We start from the raw sequence: 22559 nt of genomic DNA on the forward strand, positions 1-22559 counted from the left end.
ATGGTTCCAGTTTCATTGCACTTGAAGCAGTTGTAACTGGTGGAAAAGTCGGTTTGACTTCTCTGGTCTGCATTTCAAACTCATAGGCTTTCAGATCAGCAAATAGATAATGTAATTCCACACTGTTCAAATATTTGGATTCCTTCATAGCCATGGTCTTAACATCTCATTCCCTAGTAAGACCACACATAAACTTCAGTGCAATCTCTTTATTTGAGTGCACTCTTTCAAGTGCATTCAGTTCATTTACTATGTTGCTGACTCTTTCATCAAAATCATTCATAGATTCTCCAGCTTTCATTTTGATATTGTCAAACTTCTGAACAACAACAGGCATGTTATTTCCTTTGTTTGCTCGTTTTTTTCAAATAGCTGAATCATCTTTTACCAGATTTTTTTTAACTAATTTGCACATCGTGATCTTGCTAAATGTGTTCTTGTCTGGAGTCTTGTACATGATGTCATTGGTCACATTGTCCAAGTTATCTTTTCTTTTGTCTTCAAAAGTCCACTCATCTCGTGGCTTCTGTATTCTGTGTGGTGCTCCATCAGCAATAACAACAGCTGTATAGGCTTTCATGATTTTCATTTGTCCATCTGTGATGACATACCACATGTCATCATCTTTTGCAGCTAAATGAGCATACATTCTTATTTTCCAATTATCGAATTCTTCTTTGGAGAACATGAGAATTTTATTAAAAAAAGACATGGTGTTCTGTATCAGTTTGAGCATTTGAGAGTATTGGATTAGTTAGGATGGTTAAGGTGTTTAGAAGAGGGGTTGAATAAACACTTTAGCTTTTTGAATTATTTTCTTAAATGTGAATCAGTTCTTTGAGTAACTGATACTAGAATCTTGTATGTAGATATATATCAATCAACTAAAATAAGTGTGGAATAAGACTGAAATATAAATTGAATACTTAAAATAAACTGAACTGATAACTAAAATGAACACAATAATTTTTCTGGATTTTCGGAGTTCAAAAGCTCCTACGTCACCCCTTCTATCACGAGGATATGGTTTCACTAAAATACTTTGATATATTACAACAAATTATAATAATCCATTTCAGTTGGTCTTACACACTGCCAAACTGAAACTCTTAATTTAACAATTTTTAAATAGTTATAAAATTGAAAGATCCCAAGAAATAGCTTTTGTACATAGCATAGATAGTGGTTGTCCTGATTGGCATAAGCCACCCCGACTATTTATAAAGTGTAATGTGGATGCGGCGTTCTTCCCTTCCGATCAAAAGATAGGCATTGGATGCATCTTACGTGATAAAAATGGTATGTTTTTGAGGTGCCGAACCTGTGTTAATGTTGGGGTGTTTAGTGTTAAAGAGGGTGAGGCCATGGTCTTCTTGAAGCGTTATCTTGGGTTCGAAGACTGGGGTTGAAGAAAGTGTACTTTGAAATGGATGCAAAGGTGGTGGTTGAGGCGATTAAATCTTCAGACGTTGGTATTTCAAAAGTTGGGTCTATCAAGCAAAGTTGTAAAGATATAATTAGATGTGAGCACGAGTTTCAATTAGTTTTATTCGGTGACAAGCGAACGAGTGTGCTAATGCTTTAGCAAAAACTTCTTGTTCTTATACTAGTCAAATGGTGTGGATTGAACCTCTGGATTGTGTTACTTCTTTTCTAAGTCATTATTGTAATTATAATTGAAGCGTCCTGCCTTTTTTATTGCTTTAAAAGTACTAGAATTTTTTTTTTTTTTAAAACCTCCCTAGCATCGGCCGAACCACAAAAATTACAAAAAATATTTTGGACATCATTTTAAAATAAACACAACCAACTATATATTTGAGAAATACAGCCCATACTATAATCTCTTAAAAATCACTAAAAAGCATAAATAAAAAGTCGTAAAAAAAATCTTTAACATAAATCATAATCGTAAATGCGGAAAGCTAGAAGCGCTGGTCCTCGGGTCGCGTGCACCTTCAGTCCAATCAGGTCAACCATCAAGACCTCCCATAACATTTTTATCATAAACACCTGCATCGATCACACCTAGTGAGTCTAAAGACTCAACACGTGATATTCTTGAGAACAAGTAATACGTATAAAACCACACGCAACAGTGAAAAATACTTGTACTTAAAATATCGTTTTCATGAAGATGCATAAACTTCAAACATGAACATTTTCGTAAACCTTTTTATGATGCATAAAAATATTTTCATAACGATGTATCAACTTTAAACATAAACATTTTCATGACATGCATAACATAAACCTTAACATTTTCCTTTTCCTCAAAACATGACATAAAACCTTTTATCATGATCATAAACATTTCCATTTTCCTTTGTTGAATTCAGATCGTTAATTGTGACTTTCCTGACATGACATGACATGATCGATGGATCCATCTACATATAACCACAGTACTGGGCGGCGGGGACATCAGCGACGCTCTCACCGATCAACTGAGCCTTGGCCTAACATGATCGAATAGAAATACGATCGTCGGGGCTCCCTCGGGGCCTTCTCCCATAAATGGGCTCCCTCTGGGGCCTTCTCCCCTCACGATATTCCCATTCTTCCTCAAACCTCATAACCTCATATTCGCAATAATGGAAACACGATCGTCGGGCTCCCACTGGGACCATCACCCTCACGACATCGCCATTATTAACGAATTAGTCACAATCACTTCACTTCCTTCAACATTTTTCATTTACATCACTTTATCAAAATCATGAATAACATAACATTTTTCATTTTTGAAACCAAGCATACAACATGTATTTTAAATGTCAACCTTAAATCATAAAAATTCCTTAAACACTTATAAATCATATTATAATCATGAACAATTCATAAACATTTAAAAATAATCATTTTAACCTCAAAACATTTAAAATAACATTTTGACATATTAAATCATAAACATATAAAATTCTCTAAACATTTAAAATATCATTTTCACTTATAAAATCCCATAAACGTTTAAAATATAATTTTAACATTTAAAATTCCATAAACATCCATAACTATAGAAAATAATCATATTAGCACATAAAACAGCAGTCAGGGCACTGCCATAACGTTTACTAATTTCTAGGTATAAAATGACCGTTTTACCCTTGGACGTAAAATTTCCCGTTTTTGACTTTTTCTTCATTTCATTGACTCTAACATGTCCCAAATATTTATTTAAGCTTACATGAATTTTCTCATATTTTTATTTAGCCTAAATCGATGACTTTTAAATTAATCTTTAAATGTGACATATTAATGCGTTTTAATCCCGAATTAAACCAAAGCTTAATATAAAATTCCCAAATTAAAAACTTAGACTTATAATAATTATTTAAGCTTAAACCTAATTTTTCATAATTTTATAAATCTTAAAACTAGGCTTTTCAATTAATTCGTTAATTAGCGTTTCGTGCGACGATTAAATCCCGATTAAATTCAAAACTCGTTATTTTGATCTCAAATTTTTAACATAACCTTTTTATGATTTATTCTACCCTTCCAAGTCATGAGCCACACCCGTGGACCCATGGACTCAATTTTTGTTCTTTAATTTTCGTTTTTGACACATAACTGAACCACCCGAGCCAACTCCTAATTTACTCGAGCCACCTCGTGCCAAACCCAAGCCAACCCATCTAGGAACCCTACTGACCATCCCCGAGCCCAAGAACCAGCCCATAAGTCGCACAATCACTCCTGGAAACCAACCCCCAAGTACATGCGTGTGTGCATTTGTAGTGTTCTAAGTGTAATAGGTTTCCTAGCCGCCTTGGGACACTACAAGCCCTTACCCATCGGCCACCCATGACCCTTACCGACCCTAGACCACGCCCAGACTCAGCCTAACCAAGCCCAGCCCCTGAACAAGAGCAGCGAGCCATCTGAACTCTGCACAACAACCTCACGCTTGATGGCTTTCCCTCACGGTTCCCTCTTTTCCCTTGAGCCAGCAGCGACCCAGCCGCACCAGCCCCTATCCTAGACCTTACCCAACTTCCTTAGACCCTATAGGCCCCACCTGGCTCACCCCCAGGCCAGCCGCGAGCCCCTTATATCAGCAACCCAGAATCCTACTCCTTCTCGCTGCTGCTGCCCACTTGCGTGGAGGCTCCTACCCAGGCCACCACCGAGCCCAGCCCTTCCTAACCCTTACTGGACCTTCCTTGGTCACCGTCCAGACCACCTAGCCCAGCCTCTACCAAGCCGCAGCCCCATGCAAACAATCAAGCCCCCTCAAGCACCACGTGCACACAAGACTCCACAAACTCACGGCTCTTGTTCTAACTTTTCCCCTTCGGTTCCAGCTTGATATTTCCTTATTATTTATCATGTTTTTTTGGCTATAAACCATTCTATATCAATACCTTATCTATGGCAGCCCCTTAAACAAAATAAAAACATGAATTTGGAAATTACAAACACCAATTTAGAACACATAAGCATGTAGTTACGAAAATTTAACTTGTGCGCTATGTTTTTCCTTAAAAATCATGCATAAACAAATACTATGGTGTGATGATGTTTTGAAAGAAAGAATAGGCGTGCCTTTGCGTTTTAAACGCACGATTATTTGTTGACGATTGACGAAGAACGGGGCAAGAACCTTGGCTTTAACTCTACCTTGAAATTCTCGATTTTCTTCTTTAAATTGTGGTGTGTGTGAGCCGTGCACTTTGAGGAGTTTTGGGAGAGAAAAATATAAGATTAATTGAGGCGTGTAGCAAAGTGTAGGGTTGGGGGTGATTATCTTATTTAAATACTAATTAATTCCCTAACTAAGGCTTAGGCCTATTAAGCTAATAAATTAGGCCCAATAGTAATTAATTAAAATATTTAAAAATAATTTTGATTAATAAACCTTGTGAATTTATTAGCCGGGTTGTCAAAACGTTCGTATTTTTGTTGAAAATCCAACACCGATAAAAATTACGGCTCGGCGTATAAAATCACCTAAAAACCCCTTATTTTCAAAAATAAGAAAAAGTATCACCCATATTTTAAATAATTAAAAACAATTATTTAATAAAATCATTTTCTATTTTTCAGCCATCGGTCTCCGTTCCTCGATCGCAACTCGAATAACATTTAAAAATACATTTTTATGCAACAATGTAGAAAAATATATTTTAAACATGCAAATATGCACAACATAATTAATTAATGCAATTAAAATAATTAATTAAAATACAAGAGAATTTAATAATTTTTATGCATGTGGTTCGCGTGGACTTTTAAATTTTCGGGACGTTTCAATAATTCATCCCATTATTAATAAAATCTCTTGTTTAACTTCCAAAAAAAAATAATATTTAACAAAACTCTCATGTGTACATGTGTATATACATACATCTTGATTACTATCAAAAAATAATTTTTAACATAAAAAATAATATTATATATATATATATGTTTTTGTAAGATGATCTCACACATATATCTCTATAAAACGAGCCGATTCAGTCTATTATTGAAAAAAAGTAATACTTTTAACATAAAAATATAATATTTTTTACGATAATCGGATTGGATCGATGAATTGTCTTACAAAATTGATTTATAATATCATTTAAAGAATTGTGTAAATGTGTATATACACCATGATTACCATCAAACACTTATTTACACTTTTAATTAAATATTGGAAATGAGAATATTATAAAGCATCCCAGTTGAACACTTTTCCATCTTTTTCCATCGATTCCATTATTATTTTCAAAAGTTGTCCCCAACCCGATCTTCCTTCACCAAATCACCATTCTCTTTCGACTTTCATGTTAATTATATAAGAACCCAGCATACTGCTCTGTTTTTCGCATCGATCGTGAGTATTCAAAATCTTGAAAAAAACAAATTAAGTTCTTCTTGAATTCCATAATCAAAATCTGAAGGCAAAAAAAAAAAAAAACAATGGCCTGTTCAGTGGGTTCTTCGTTCTTGCTGAAGAATTCTTCAATAATAAAAACAAAATCGACGAACGAAAATAAGAAGAAGGGATTCAGGGTTTCGTGTGTTTCTTCTTCTGCTGCTGTGAGTGATTCGTACAAGACTCTCAGGATTCATCCTGGCGCCTCCCAATCAGAGGTGAAGAAGGCTTTCAGACAGCTCGCTCTTCAGGTTTTCTTTAATATTTTTTTTAAAATTTCTACGGTTAATGAATATATGTAGTTTTTATTATTATTTAAAAAAAAACGATTTTTCTATAAAATTTGAAATTTTCTATCTTTTAATGATAAAAGTAATCTCATGCAGCCTCAGGTCTTGAATTTATAGATATACTGCAAATGAGCTGAACAATTTTAACTAATAACGAATATATTTCAAATTCGAAATATGACCTTTTCTCGTTTTTTTAGTTGAGTATAAAAAAAAGTAAGTTGAGTTCAAGAATAAAGAAAAAATTGATCAAATCAAACGTTAAATCGATCCTCGAGATAGTCACAAAAAAGTCAAAAACTTGTGTGAGGTGGTCTCACATATCGTATTTTGTGAGACAGATATCTTATTTGGGTCATCAATAAAAAAGTATTACTTTTTGTGTGAATATCGGTAAGGTTGACCTGTCTCACAGATAAAGATTCGTGAGACCGTCTCACAAGAGACCTACTCTACAAAAAAATCCACTAGATAATATAATTTTGCTACTGGTCTACTTAAAATTTGAAATGCTGATCTTCGACATACTTGAAATATGTTTGAATTTTTTGCTTTTGGAGAACATAATTTTTTTTTTGGACAAGATAGAATCCATCGTCGTTAATACAGTAATCTACAAATCATGTTATCTAATTCGAGGACGATTTATTGTAATTATTAATATGAGACATTTCAAGTTGAACGTGTTCGCAGTATCATCCGGATGTATGTAGGGAAAGCAATTGCAGCATCCAATTTCAACAAATTAATGNCAATTAAGTTATGAAAATTTGTTACGTTAATTATTAATATTAATTAGATTGGATGTGTATATTTGCGTGTGACGTGCACGCAAAAAATTTATAATCCACTCATAGGAACTAAAAGTAGTAGATAAGTATATAATAATAAAATGAGTAATTGGAAGGTATTGATATCGACAGAATTGAAGTAAATTATCGTACACTGAAATTAAAAATTTGATGATGATGTGATGTTTTGTTTTTATTACAAGAAAATTATATTTGGTCCCTTATAAATCATTTTTATATAATTTAAAAAGCACATATTTAAATATTAATAGGAGAATTGATATATTTGGAGTAAGAGTAGTTATGTATAATTAATAACTTATTAGACAAATCCGGCTTGGTAGATGCTATTTATATGACTAGTGTTTTCATCCATTCATCACGTAACATATGTGCTGATTGGTTAATCATGATCATTCATTTATACATCATAATTGAAAAAGTGATAATGTTTTATTCATTCAGCACACATGTAAGTCAAGTGGTGAATGAATAGGAGAATTATATATATGGATAACATGAACAATATCGACAAATTGTTATCAAACATGAGGCCCCACCTCAATCCCCATCCTTGAAAAAAAAATAAAAAAATAAATTGGTTTGAAAAGAAAACATGTCACTGACTCTGTCCAAAAACAATTGATTATCTAAAATTCTTCTTTAATTTAGTTATCGAGTAATATCGTTCGTTTCTGATCGTATTTATACTGGTAAAATGTAGGTCGTGATGGGTATGTTCCGAGACAAGCCGAGTCAATCGGAGATGGAATCCTACGATAATGACGAGATTGATGACGAAACGATGAGAGGAATGAACGATCAAGATTGGGACCTTTGGGAAGAATGGATGGGATGGGAAGGTGCAGGGATTCGAGACTACACCTCACACATCAACCCTTACATTTAAACTGTTGATNAATTATACCCCATAAATGAAACCATGTATATATTTTATATTGAGAAAAATATATATCATATTGTACACAAAGGGCAGCACTTGTGGGTTTTAACGGCATAATATATGTGTGTGTGTGTGTGTGTGTGTGATAAAAATGGTTACTCAGATTTTCAATTGCATTATATGATGATTTATTTCAAGGAATTATGAAGGTTGAAATCGTGTTTGGTTATGTTCAAGTATTTATGCTTGGAAAGAATGCAATTTTTAGTATCGATTCCCTATATATGATTATTTTCAAATTTAAAATTATTATAAATAGAATATTATTTTTGAAAATAATAAAAGTTGAATACAAAAATAATAAAATGTGATAATATAATAAAGACATATTTATTGTTAGAAAAAATGACTTGTGTTGCACGTGAGAAACGTTTTTAGATAAATGTTGTTTGTTACACAATTGGAATCACTGTTGAAATATTTAAGTTTTGGTAATGAGCTAGCTGTAATGAATTAACTCAATTTTATTAAATTCAGCGTTCCGAAAGATTTAGGAGCCGATAATCTTTTAAATGTTAAGAGACTATCGAATTTAATGGACTAACAATTACTGAACATTCACATAGTACTGAATCTTGACTGCTATCATTTATAAGCATTGAATATATTCCAGTACTTGTTGAAGCACAAAATTAGCAGAAACGATATTCAGAAAGTGTTCAGCATTCTAGTTAAATAAGACACTTTTTGACTGATTTGACAGACAATGTTAAGTATTTAGTGTCATTTTTTACTTTTGAAGCAGGTCAAATTATATTTGACAAATTGGACAAATGTATTAATGACTTCGATCTGACCAATTTTTAACCGTTCATATCCGAACATTTGAATATCACTTATATAAAGTCAGATAATATTTCAGCAAGCTGATAATACATTAAACATGAATATATCTTATTATTCAGAAGTAATGCTGAAAATATAAGAACACTCTCACAAGCCTTGTTAGATCTTATAAGAGATCATCTTGTTTCATTTTCTACTCTTTGTAATCTCATCATTGTATTACGTTTTGAGTAGATCATTGAAACTGACATACGTCAGTATATAAGTTGTAAATAAGTTGATACTAAGAGTTTCAGTAGGTAATGTTAAGTTATGATGAAATGAGTGTTTACAGAAGTAAATATCAAAATCTTTTAGTAAATACATTCTGAGAACAGAAGAATGTGATATGTAGAAGACATTTATTCTTCGAACTTCCAAAAAGAATCACTATGTTTTTTCATTCCTTCTATTATTGTTCAAAGTGTTTAGTAGACTCATTATCAATTGCTAATCAACTGCCTGCTGAACTTTGAAGGTTGACATCAGATTTCTGTTGTTAATACCAGTAAAGTTCGCATGAAGAAAAGAAAGTTCGAAATATGTAGTTCTTTATCCAGCACTCTCTAAAGCACTACCACCGATCCTAACAGTCACCTAATGTTTCAGCTAAACATTCTTCTAGTGAATTTTTTTGCACCTCTCGATGACCAAAAAGAGTTTCTATTATGTTATATTGTTTTTAGCACAACACCACCACTGATCCTAAAAAGTGACAACAGAAAGATTTTTCTTGACCTGTGAACCCATATATTCAGAATTCATTACATTTTTATAGCAAAATCCCCATGTTCTTTAAAGAAAAGTAATGGAAAATATAATGCAGGCTCATTTGGAAGGTGAGGACGATTATAAGGGCTACATTAATAATGCAAGCTCATCTGGAAGTTGAGCATGATGATATGTGGTATGTCATTACAGACAGACTGATCAAAATCATGAAGATTAACACTCCAGTAGCTATTACAGACGGTGCACCACAAATGCTAGAAAAACCAAGATCAGAATAGGCCACTGATGAAAAATAGAAAGGTAAAATGGATAATATCGCAAAAGATATATCATACAAGAGTCATGGAAAAAAAACATTTAACAAGATCAAGATATTCGCCAAGGCGAAAGAAATATGGGACTAGCTCATTCAGCTCTATGAGGAAAATGATTAGATAAAAGAGAACAAACTCATAGCAGCCATGCAGAAATTCTAAAACTTCAAGATGAAGTCCAGAGAATCTGTTAGAATCATAATTTCGGAGTTTGACAAATTAGGTGATTGAAGATTGCAGAACTGATCAGTTTAACTGAACATACTCAAACTGAAGTTGCCCGAACTGATAATTAATGTGTTAAATAATCAAAGGCAATCGAACTGATCAAAGCCAACTGAATATATGAAGACAAATGAACAATCAGTTATGAGAGCTCAGTTATACAGTCAGCACAACTAATCGGCTATATACTCAACTGATAATCAGTTGAACACATCATCAACTGAAACGTACCAACAACCGACAATTTGTACAAAGCAGACTGTAACTTGCAGTGGGAGCGCCGCATATCAGAATGCCACAGTGTACTATTGTTAGAAGAATGTTGACACATTCAGAAAGGACAAATCAACAGACATAATCCATTCAAATGCATTCAATATTACAGTTGGAAGCAAAGCCTATAAATAGCTGAAGAGTTCAACTGAGAAGGAGATTTTTTGCGCGCACAGTTATTATATGTGAAATTTTTGAACTCAAGCTTTCAAAATCAATTACGAAAAAGCTCACGCTTATCAGATATATTCATAGCTTTCAGGCTATCTATTGAGCAAAAGCACTAGCACATCTTTGTTTTATTCGATCTTTTAAGATCAGCTGTGCTAAGAAATTCTATTAATTGTTTACTGATAAAGTTGAAAAAGATATTAAGAGTTTCAGTTTGACAGTGTTTAAGACCAAATGAAGTGGGTTATTACAGTTTCTGTAATTAATCAAAGTTTTTAATAAATTCATATCCTTGTGATACAAGAGGTGACGTAGGAGCGTTTTAACTCTCCGAACATCCGTAAAATCTCCGTGTTCTTGTTTAAATTATTTTTGAGTATTCAATATGTCAGTCAGTTTGTTTCCGCACTATATTAGTTAACTGATTTACATCGACAACAAGATTGTTGAATTTAGTTTATCACTAAACTAATTCATTCCATCGAAAAAGATTTGAAAATCTGAAAGTGTTTATTGAACTCTCCCTTCTAAACACTTTCACTCATATATTCAATCCTAACAGAATCTCTAAATGACTTTGACTAGATATTCAATAGCATTATAATCGAGTTGACAGCTCTCGGAAAAGAGTACACCAACAAGGAAGTTGCATCGAAAGCTATGAGAGCCCTTCCAAAAGAATGAGATGTAAAAATGATTGTTATGAGAGGACCAAAGGATCTAAATAAAGTGGATTGGCATGACTCATTTGCTGATCTAAAGGCATACGAGTTCGAATTGTAAACCAGAATAGAAAGATTGTTTATACATCCTACAAGTTCTGATGTTAATAACAGTTGCCGTAAAAAGATGCTCAACAGCAACTCTCCAAGGAACGGGATTCAAAGTTGTGCAAGCAAAGAGAACATTAAATGCTTTACTGAAGAACATTTAATGAAGTTGCAGCTGATAGTGACACATCATTCTAATGCTACAAGTTTACGTTATGTATCTTTTCTGACCATTAGGATGATAGCTTGTAAAAAAAGAGCTGAAGAATGCAGATAGTAGTTCGATCAATTTAAGCTTTTCAACCACGCGATTGACACACTACTGAAGCTTGCATACTCAAAGATCTGAGCGCACTTAAAGTTCATATACTTCATCCCTCATCAAGAACGCACTCAGCAAAAAGATAGCTGATCATTCAAGGATCAATTTCATGCTGCTCAAAACATACATTGTTCTTTTATCAGTAACCTTTTGGTTATTTGATTGATTGTGTTGTCTGGAGAAACGAGGGTCCTTAAAATCCAGAAGTGTAAAGTGATCAATAATAGTTCCAAAACAGGCAGTGTGATAAATCCTGATTGGAGTGGGCTGTTGCAAAAAGTTTGTAAAGTCAAAGTCTTTTAGTGGAATCCTTCCTAAAGATGAAGAAGAAGTGACGTAGAAGTTTTTATCTCCAAATATCCATAAAAATCATGTGTCTTTACTTTCGCGTGCACTTACTTTTCGAACCGTTTCTTGTTAACAAGACACACTACCATTTGAAACTGTCATTAGAAATTATGAACGTTTTCCACACTTCTCAAGTGGTTCATATTTCTAACCGTTCAAGAAAAACTTTCAACCACCTAAACACGTTTGAAATCCAATTTTAAAAAGCAAATATTTTTAAAGAGTTTATTCACCCCCTCTAAACTCTTTCTTGATCCTAACAAGTGGTATCAGAACGGGGTTTTCTTGAACATTGATATCTACAATCGATATGGCATCTTTTAACAAGATTCCTATGTTTTCTAAAGAATATTATGATGACTGGAAAATAGTACGCATGCACATTTAGCAGCCCAGGACGATGACATGTGGTATGTCATCACTGACGGGCCTATGAAGATCTTGAAAGTCAATCCATATGTGGCTATAACTGAAAGTTCTCCTCAAATGGTAGAAAAGCATCGATCCAAATGAACAGATGAGGATAAGAAGAAGGCGAATCATGACAATGTCGCCAAAGATATCCTTTATAAGACTCTGGATAAGAATATGTTTGTCAAGATTAAAACTTGCTCCACAACAAAGGAGATATGGAAAAAACTCACACAGCTATGTGAAGGCAATGACCAGACAAAAGAAAATAAGCTGACAGTTACAATCCAGAAATTTGACAACGCAAAAATGAAGCCAGGAAAAACTCTCTCCGAATTTGATGAACGGTTTAGTGGTATTATTATCGAACTTATTTCTCTAGGTAAAGAATACTCTAACCATTAAATTGTCTTGAAGGTAATGAGAGCTCTTCCCAGAGAATGGGACGTGAAGACGGTAGTGATGCGGGAATCAAAAGATCTGAACAAACTAGAGCTTCATGATCTCTTTGCCAATCTTAAAGCGTACGAGTTCAAGCTCGGAATTCGAACTGAAGAAGAACCATCAACTTCTCAACAAACCAAGGCCCTGGAAGTTACCACAGTGACTCTTCCGGTCGAAGAGTCCACAAGTAAGAAATCAGCTGAGCAACTGAGCAATGAAGTTATGTCCCTATTTGTCAAGAAGTTTGGTAAATTTATGCGTAAAAATCAATCTCGATTTTCTAAACCATATTACAAGAAAGACCATACAGATGATGGTCAAGTTTGTTTTAACTATGGGAAAAAGGGGCACTTTATTGCAGAGTATAACAAGCCCAAGAAGGATGAGAAGAGACCGGTTGATGGGAGACGGTCCAAAGATGATAAAAAGTTCACCAAAAAGAAAGAACGAGTATTAATTGCAGAAGAAGGAAAAAGCAAATGGGCCGATTCAGATTCAGAAAGATCCATCTCCGAGGAATTTTTGAGTGAAAGCGACGACGAGACAGTAAAATGTCTCATGGCTGTTGAAGCATTAGAATCCATCGAAGAAATGGTATTTGACTTTGAATCTCTGGAATTTACAAGGGAAGACCTTGTCACGGCACTACATGACATGGTGGATGAGTTTAAGAGACTATCGCAGCAATTCGTTGAGGCTAATGCAAAAAAAAAACAAGACTTGAAAAACAAGTCAACCCTCTCCAGCTGCTCGCATCAAAAGTAGGTTGACGGTTTGAAAGTAAAGTTAAGTCTGCTAGCGGCTGAGAATGATGACTTGCGAAGATTATTCCATACCACTTTAAAATAAAATAAACGGTTGATGAACACAGTCAACTCATGAAATAAGTCATCTGCCTCTCTTGAAAGGATGCATGAGATGCAGAAACCGGCCGGAGACAGAACTGGGTTAGGTTACAACATCAATGAATGCAACACCTCAGAATCAAAAACTCAACTACTACTAGCTAAAGACAGTTTAAAATCAATTAAATTTGTCAGATCTAGTACGGTACATGAACACAACGAGCCTGAAGTCCAAATCAAACAAAATGTAAATATTGAGAACTATGGAAGGCGACGTGGTCTAGGATATGTCGAATTTGAGAAAGAAAAGTCCAACCGATCATGGCTCACACGCAGGCCAAATCCAACCGCTCACAATGGTTCAGATTGACCCCGCAGAAAGCCGAGTTCAACTGGATATCACTCGAAAATAAGACCTAACCGACACTACAACGGCTGATCGTTTCAAAAAAGAGAGGTAAAGATTGAGTGATAATGACTGAAAGCCAAGACAACATGTTGTAAAAGAAACACCATTGCACACACCACCAGATTATGCACATAACCGCATCCATCTTGGGACACACAACGGAAATCCATCAGGATAATCCAGATGTGGGTCCCTAAGAATCTAATCAGTTTACTACCCAAAATAGAAAAGAGTACCAAGTTCTCATTTCAATGATTTCAGGTATTAAAGAATAAGAACTTGGAAGAATCCATCTGGTTTTTTGGACAGCGGTTGTTCAAGACATATGACAGGAAATAAAGATCTTCTATCAGAAGTCATCGATTACGAAGGACCAAGAATCACCTTCGGTGATAACTTCAAAGGTAAAGCTGTGGGTAAAGGTAAGATTACCCGTGGCAAAATTATCATTAAAGATGTGCTCTTAGTTGAAAATTTGTGCTACAACTTGATTAGCATAAGCCAATTATGTGACAACTGTTACACCATTGAGTTTCACAAGCACACATGGACTGTTAAATCTGTTGAAGACAATATTGTATTGACTAGTCTTATAGTGCAGAATACATGATTTAATTAATAAATTAGATGCTACTAACCTTGAATCTAACAGTGATGATGAGATAGATTTAAGAAGAACGATTGTGAACATTTCTGAACAAAGTCCAACAGTCCAAAAACAAATTTATCAGGAAGATGGACCAGTGAACAATCACTCACATGAAACTAATCAGATGGAGGAGGAAATGGAAGAACAAGAAATTGTAACGGCTCAACCAACAGAGCCCAATCCATATGGACCATGTCTCCGGTGGAAAAAAGATCATCCACTCGAGTTGGTCATCAGTAACCCAACCGCTCCTCTTAGAACCAGAAAACAGATGATAGATGAATTTATGCATGCTTCTTTCATTTCTCAATTAGAACCTAAGAAAATTGGTGATGCACTAAATGATACCAATTGGATTGATGCCATGCAAGAAGAACTTAATCATTTCGAAAGTGGCAAAGTTTGGCATTTAGTTCCTCGACCTGCTAATCTGTATGTAATTGGTACTAGGTGGGTGTTTAGAAACAAGATGGATGAGAACGGTTCAATAGTTAGAAACAAAGCCAGACTAGTTGTTCAAGGTTATAGACAAGAGGAAGGTATTGACTTTGATGAATCATTTTCCCCTATTGCCAGAATAGAAGCAAGTATAATATTTTTTACATTTGCGGCATTCAAGGATTTTAATGTATATTAAATGGATGTTAAGTCAGCATTCTTAAATTGTTTGCTTAATGAAGAAGTATACATAGAACAACCACATGGCTTCGTTAGTCACACTCATCCTGATCATGTCTATAAACTAGATAAAGCACTATATGGACTAAAACAAGCACCAAGGGAGAATTAAACTTCTTTCTATGACTGCAAGTCAAGTAGTCAGAAAATGGCATCTTCATTAACCAAGCTAAATACACATGAGACATGCTAAAGAAGTTTGGTATGGACAATTGCTATAAAGCTGCTATCCAAATGAACTCATCAATTAAATTGGACAAAGATGAAGAGGGAATCTCATTAGACACAACCATGTACCGAGGATTAATTGGTTCACAGTTGTATCTGACCGCTAGCCGGTCAGACATCATGTTTGCGGTTGTTTATGTGCACGTTTTCAAGCCAATCCTATGCAATCGCATTATACTGCATTTAAAGGTATTCTTAATTATCTTAAAGGTAATACTAATGTGGGTCTTTGGTATCCCAAAAGTTCAAGTTTTAATCTTGAAGGCTATTCAGACGCAGATTATGCTGGATGCAAGATTGACCGAAATAGCACAGCAGTTCATGTCAGTTCTTGGGCGATAGATAATATCTTGGTTCAGTAAGAAACAAACGTCTATTGCCACATCAACCGCTGAAGCAGAGTATCTTGTGGCTGGAATTTGCTGTGCTCAAATGTTGTGGATGCAACATCAGCTTACAGACTATGGCATTCAAACCGCTGAATCTCCTATCTTCTATGACAACATATTGCAATAGCAATCACATACAATCATGTCTTGCACTCTCGGACAAAGCACATTGGCATTAGATATCATTTTATCCGAGAACATGTCATGAAGAAAGAGAATCGTCTTAAATTTGTCTCAACAGATCAGCAGGCAGCAGAAATATTCAATAAAACCGCTGTCAGACGCTAAGTTTTCTTATTTCTGAAATATTCTTGGATTAATTGAGTTATCCTAATCTCTTTAACATTTTTATATGTTGATCCATTTCCAGGATTAAGTGCACGAAATGATAAAGCATAAAAAGAGAAAAGCAATAAACATAATAAAATTTTATTAATTATTTTGGGATCTTAAATTGTTAATATCCCTATCTACTGCCTCCATCCAGCAGAACAGCCAGATGCTTATCCCATCGGTGGAGGTCTTCAAGAAGTCTTCTGAGAAGGCGATCTTTCTCAGAACCTTATGCTCCTTAAGGAGCATCAGGAGATAGACACCTTCATTCTTGAAGATGTCTGCAGTATGGACGACACCTAGACGTCACCGATACTTCCTTTCTGTTGCCACGAGCAACATGTCCTCCCTGAAGGGAGGACTGCAGCTTCTGGAGTTTGGTCCAGGTGGACAGCGTCTTCTCCAAGACGTCTTCCTCAAGATTCAGCTTCCTAGCATCCACTAAGGATCGGTGGAGCTCTTCGACCAAATATGGTCCTCGTGAACTTCCTGCCCCGTCCATTGCTCCTGCTTTGATAGTGTATTATCTGTTTTACAAAGTTTTCAAGTGATTTTGTGACTAACTGATTTGCTCGTATTTATATACTCGAATCATATGAAGGGTCGCGATCATCATTATGACTCATTGACATGAGAATATGAAAAGATCTCTGTTAACCATCGACGGTTCATTCTCCGAGAATAAGATCATATAACCCTATTTAATGCATATATTTAGGGAGAAATATTTGTTAAGTCGATAAATTAATGGGTTAAAAAAACATGTTTTCAACCGCTAAGGTTGAAAAATGGACAACCTAGTTTATTGCGTGACTCAACCGCTTACCCTCTAATCACATTTAAGCAACCGGTTCGTTTCTGTGTGCAGGGCACGTTCATCCATGTCATTGCGTAAAAATACTCAACTCTCTGACTGCCCTATATGGCATGACGGTTATCGTCTTAAAATTTGAAATAACTCATTATACCACCGTCTGAAAATTTTCAAAATTTTAAAATCCATCCATTGACAGTCCTACACGTGGATTGATCTGTGCTTCACCGAACCGGATATACACACATGAACTTTTCATTATCATTTTACTCTATTACAATCATTTAATATCTTCGCACTTGATTATTCTGAGATTTTTGCTTGTCAAGATTGTCTTACAGATTTTATTATTTCAACCTACTCTATTCCTTGAGCAAATGGCTGCATATATTGATCACAACACCATTGCCATCAACTTTGCATCTGTGCTATCCATGAACAATAAGTCGATGCAATCTATGTTCTGAATGCTCGTAAACATTGGTCTTCGCTCATTTCTGGGATGTAGCGATCAATTCTCAGAAACAATTTTGAAGGAATTCTTCGACGCAGCTTATACGAAAAATGGGGAAATCCTTTGCGTCGTTCAAGGAAAGAACCTTCGCATAACCCAGAAGATGTTCACTGATTTGTTTAAGCTACCAGTTGCTGGAATTACCGACTTTACTACTCTTCCAGAGAGCAACACTGAGCTTTGGAGAAGTGACTTCTTTCTCTCTGACTCTCCAATCTCTTCTCCAACGTGGCAAAAACGGGATTTGAAGATTGAATTCAGACCGTTGGCGGATATAGTGGCAAAGGAGATTCTCGCCAAGGTGGGTGATTTGACAAAATAACTCTGGAAAAATTCATTGCCATAGCCACGATTGCATCAAATTTTAAAATCAACTGGTCTGATGTCTTGTTCACGACATTGGTTGCCATGATAAAGAAAGAGAATTAGTCTCAAGGATTTTCAGTTAAAATTTGTCATCTACTGATTCAGGAAGGAGTCCAACCGGTGGATATGGTTGAAGTTTGAAAAACCAAGTTATTCAACTGGAAAACGGTTGAAAATTTCATAAAGAAAAGTGCTCCAACCGATGAGGAGATTGTCTCTGTCAAAACAGAGATTGTAATTGAGTTTGTTAAGCAAAAGAAGACATATGTGCCTCCCAAGGGCACTAAGAGAAAGCTGTTTTTGAAATTCAGTCCTGATGACGAATCGAAGGATGATGTACCGGTCTCAAAAGTACTTAAGAAAAAACGGTCAAGAAAGCCCAAAGCTGCAAAAATAAGATGATCAGGCATCTTTCTGCACCGTTGGTTCGTCCTCTGATCCCCGCAATTAAAGCAACAAAACTCAAAGGGATTAAGATCGATGAACCAAAAATCACATCCTCCTTCTCCAGTATTCCTCTCCTCCATCCCACAGAAAAGGGGAAGAAAGCTTTTCTTGAGGATCCACCGAAACATAACAATGTTCACACTGCTATTGTGATGACAAACGAACGAGTAAATGAGATCGTTCGGTAGAAAATGAGAATATTTGATAAGTGGGTTGAATTTCGAACGCTCACAACCTTCGACTCACTTATTCAAATCGGCAAGATTAAAGCAGTTGCCAAACTTGAACTCTCCATATTGGAATGGATAGAAGCATCTGATGTTCAAACCGCTCTGCTTCGTAGAGATTTCTTGGAATTACAAATGAAGAAAAGTGAACTCTGAGCACTGATTCAATTGAAGAGAAAAAATTTTGTTCATACTTGCCCAACCACAAAGGATGACTCGTCTGTCATCTCTCATTTTGATATAGACGCTCTCTCACTCTCAATGATCATCGCTCAAAAATGGTTAGAACTTAAACTGCTCGCAGTTGAAGAAACAGGCAAACTTCACTCAGATTTGAACATTGATGAAGTGCTGGTGCCTGAGACCATCATCGACTTATCAACCTTTCAAGTACCACCATCTTCATCTGTTACCGCTTCTCTTGTTTCTGATATACTGGTTGAAACCGCAATGCCCAGTGATGTGGACTCCATTCTGCCAACCGCTGAAATCATTGTGACAAAGGTTGTTCCCATCACTGAGGCAATCTGTCAACAAGATGAACTGTGATTCTCGCATCTCAATATGTGCACTGAGCTTTCGGGCCAAATGACTAGACTAAGAGCACATGTTGATCAGCACATGGATGCCCAATGAGTTCAACTTACTGAAATCATGCAATTTCTTATGCATGGTGATGTCAAAAAGAGGGAAAGAGAGAGGCAGAAGGAACTTAAGAAAGCAGAATAAGCGGTTAGGAAAAGGGTTGCAGAGCGTGCCAAAGCCGATGAAGCTAAACAGCTTGAAGAACAACAGAGAGGTTAATGTGTTGTACTTGTTTAGCTGTTTTTATTACTATTTTGATTATTGTTTTACTGCTTATAGTTTGAATTTTTATTCATTCAATGAAATACAATCTTTATTTTATTTCACTATTTTAAAGCTTCTGTAAATTGTTGTATAGTTCTGCAGCTAGGTTTTGTCAGCTGGGTTTTGCACTGCTACAAGTCAATTATGGCCTGCACCAGTCTCGATATTAATCTGTATTAATGTCACTATCCCAAAATAGAAAGAGTGCATATAAATCCTACAAGTTCTGATGTTAATAACAATTGTCGTAAAAGGATGCTCAACAGCAACTCTTGAAGGAACGGGATTCAAAGCCGTGCAAGCAAAGAAAAAATTAAATGCTTTGCTGAAGAACATTTAATGAAGTTGCAGCTGATAGTGGCACATCGTTCCAACGCTATAGGTTTACGTTATGTATCTTTTTCGACCGTTGGGATGATAGCTTATAAAAGAAGAGCTGAAGAATGCAAATAGTAGTTCGATCAATTTAAGATTTTCAACAACATGATTGACACACTACTGAAGCTTGCATACTCAAATATCTGAGCGCACTTAAAGTTCATATACTTCATCGCTCATCAAGAACGCACTCAACAAAAAGATATATGATCATTCAATGATCAATTTCATGTTATTCAAAACATACAGTGTTTTTTTATCAGTAACAATTTGGTTATTTGATTGATTGTGTTGTCTGGTGAATCGAGGGTTCTTAAAATCCACAAGTGTAAAGTGATCACTAAAAATTCCAAAACAGGCAGTGTGATAAGTCCTGATTGGAGTGGGCTGTTACAAAAAGTTTGTAAAGCCAAAGTCTTTTAGTAGAATTCTTCCTAAAGAGGAAGAAGGGGCCATAGGAGTTTTTATCTCCGAACATCTATAAAAATCCTGCATCTTTACTTTTCGCGTGTACTTACTTTTCGAACAATTTCTTGTTAACAAGCCACACAACCAGTTGAAGCTATCATTAGAAATTGTGAACCGTTTTTCGCACTTCTCAAGTGGTTCATATTTCTAACCGTTCAAGAAAAACTTTCAACCGCCTAAAAACGTTTGAAAGCAAATTTTAAAAGACGAATATTTTTAAAGAGTTTATTCAGTTCTTCTCCCTACACTTTTTCACGATCCTAACAAGATTTTATCAATCTTAGCACCAAATGAAGTAAATAAAACATGTTTTTATAAATTTGAATTAATTTCCTAAAATTGAATGGACCATGTAGGTTCACTGTCAATAAATAGACGAACAAATTCTGAAGACTTGACTAATTGGACTAGTTTAAATTTTTCGTTGATTTAAAAAATATATAAGATCGTAATTGAAATTTTTTGGCACCAAAATTTTGGCAATAATGCATTTGTATTAATCAAAATGGATAAAGTTATTCCCAACAGCTATAGAGTTTTATTAAATGACGCCAAAAACATTATATTTGGATATCAAATTACGACACATCAGAGGAAACGAATTATATGCATAAAATAATAAACTAAACACCTAAAATCTTAAAAAACGTATAACTGGAAAATACCTTTTTTAATTGAATATGAATATTTTCTACCCATGACAGCAAGTATGAAATTATATTTTTAAACACTTATTTTCGATATATTATTGCATATAGGATGTATAAAAAACAAATTTAGGTAATAGTAATTATGCATGAAATAAATAATAATGAACTTATTATTTATAATTATAATAATTGATGACAATATTTGACATAAAAATCAATTTTTAATTATACAGTAATACATATGAAATAAATAACAATTATTTATTAGTTATAATTATAATTATTGATAACAAATATGTATAATTAAAAATTCTACCCATCATAACAAGGAAATGTGTCAATTCGGGTGGATTGGGTCGGGTTGAACAATAATACTATTCAAAAAGTGTTCAGCCCGAACCCGAGCCAACCCAAAAACTCTCAACCCAAACCCGAACATCGATCGACCCGATCAACCCGATTTTGAATTTTTTTAAAGAAAATTAAATAAAATTAAAAAATATTTAATATTTCAATTTAAACACATAATAACAAAATCTATATCATATATATGATTTAAATTTGAAAGTCTAATGGTAGAAAAATAAAATATATTTTTACTAAATCAAATAAACAATTGTTTAAAAAATAAAAAAATGTTCAAAAAAATATTAAATTATGAAAATTTATGATAGATATACCATAATAATTTTTTCAGACATACAATATATAAAAATATAGGCAATATTGATTAATTATATTTTTTTAAAAAAAAATTAAAATTTTCAGGTCAACTCGCGTCTCAACCCAACCCGACCCGATCATTTTTTTCTGGTCAGCTATCGGGTCCAACCCGATCTTACCCAAACCCGAAAACCCCAAACCCAAACCTAAATTTTTCGGATTGAACCGTATCGAGTTGGTGGATCGTGTCTGATTTTGACACTTCTAATAACAAGTCTGAGATTATATTTTTAAATATTCAATTAAAACTAATATTTTAAAAGTTGCATTGTTATAGTTTTACCAGAACTTTCCTTCGAGTTTGACTGAAACCTATATTAAAGTTCGAGTTTGACTGAAACCTAAATTTGAGGTGTACATAGAATAGACACTCAATCCTATTACAACTCTCTTGCATATATCTAATGAAAACTCGACATTTTCAATTACATGTGTCCTACACACATGATAATGCAAATATAATTAATTTTCTATTACAATATACTTTCGATAAATTATATATAGTTCTTATAATTTATTCAAGCCACCAAAAGAGCGGATCATCTCGATAAGATTCATATTTTTTCCATATACAAAAAATATCAAGATCGTAATATTTTATGTCTTAGCACTAATATAACACACAAACGATTAGATATTAATTTTTACAACGTGCTTTAAAAATCTTTTCAACTTTGAATCTTCGTTTATCTTATATTCTAAACATTTTCAGCCGTTCTCTTTTAACACAAAGATTCTTATAAAATCTTCTCATAGATCAATTTATCCTATATAACCCGATCTTATTACTTTTATATATAATAATATATATAAATATATAGATTAATACAAAATCAAATACTCATG

General features: G+C 34.4%; 1 pseudogene; it reads left to right on the forward strand.

The window, feature by feature from the left end:
* Nucleotides 1–5638: 5638 nt before the first annotated feature.
* Nucleotides 5639–7960, forward strand: LOC140960062 (chaperone protein dnaJ 8, chloroplastic-like; annotated as a pseudogene).
* Nucleotides 7961–22559: the final 14599 nt, after the last annotated feature.

The sequence above is a fragment of the Primulina huaijiensis genome, chromosome 15, assembly GCF_012295235.1.
Source record: "Primulina huaijiensis isolate GDHJ02 chromosome 15, ASM1229523v2, whole genome shotgun sequence".
Taxonomy (NCBI): Eukaryota; Viridiplantae; Streptophyta; class Magnoliopsida; order Lamiales; family Gesneriaceae; genus Primulina; species Primulina huaijiensis.